Raw genomic sequence first — 913 nt, 5'->3', positions numbered from 1 at the left:
TAAAGATTTTTATTCTTGGTAAAACCAAGTTTACTTGCTAAGTTGGCATATAATGTGACATTTAAAAAAGTTGGCGCTGACATAGACATTATGTGATATGTTAAAATTATTTTTTAATTATAAAAATAAAATTTTTAAAATTTTAGACTCCCATTTTAAAAAAATAAAAATAAAAATAAAAATTTCAAACTTCATAAATTCTTTTGACCACAAGGTTAAAATTATTTTTTAATTATAAAAATAAAAATTTTAAAATTTTAGACATGCATTTTTAAAACATAAAAATAAAAATTTCAAACTTCATAAATTCTTTTGACCACAACTCCACAAGGTCTGCCAGAGCTAGACGGGACCAAAATGTAGAAAAATCGCCCACCGTGGGGCTCGAACCCACGACCACAAGGTTAAGAGCCTTGCGCTCTACCAACTGAGCTAGACGGGCTAGTTGCTTCTAATACATCTAATTATTAATCTTAAATAATAAAAAGTTTTTTTTAATCAATACTTTTCTAAAAGAAAATCGGTCTTTATTTTTCGTTATTATAAAAAATATTAAATATGTTCAATAATTTTTAAATTTATAATATGTAATGGCAATATGTTTTCTTCATATCTAAAAACATAATAAGTCTCAATCAAAGTTATATCCCTCATTTATATCCATATCTTTAGTGCTAATCATTTTGTACATTGTGTTTTTAGAGTTGTACTATATAATTTTTTGGACAAAAATACCCTTACCGTTATAACTTCCGTTATCTGTTCCATTAACTTTACAATGCACATGCATCTACCATAACTTTTCTTATATTATTTAATGATAATAACATTTGTAGACATTATATATTGGATTAATATAATAAATAATTTTTTTATTTAGATTTTAATTAGTAAGAATTTGTAAGTTATTTTT

The 913-nt window shown here is 24.1% G+C and overlaps 1 non-coding gene across 1 annotated transcript; it reads right to left on the bottom strand.

Moving 5' to 3' along the window:
* Positions 1-369: 369 nt before the first annotated feature.
* On the bottom strand, positions 370-442 carry TRNAK-CUU. Its single transcript has one exon. It is a non-coding gene; the product is annotated as a tRNA-Lys (tRNA).
* Between the last annotated feature and the right edge of the window lie 471 nt (positions 443-913).

Source organism: Ipomoea triloba, chromosome 9, assembly GCF_003576645.1.
Source record: "Ipomoea triloba cultivar NCNSP0323 chromosome 9, ASM357664v1".
NCBI lineage: Eukaryota > Viridiplantae > Streptophyta > Magnoliopsida > Solanales > Convolvulaceae > Ipomoea > Ipomoea triloba.
Note: the sequence above shows the minus strand (reverse complement) of the source record. Positions and strands in the feature narration are given on the sequence as shown.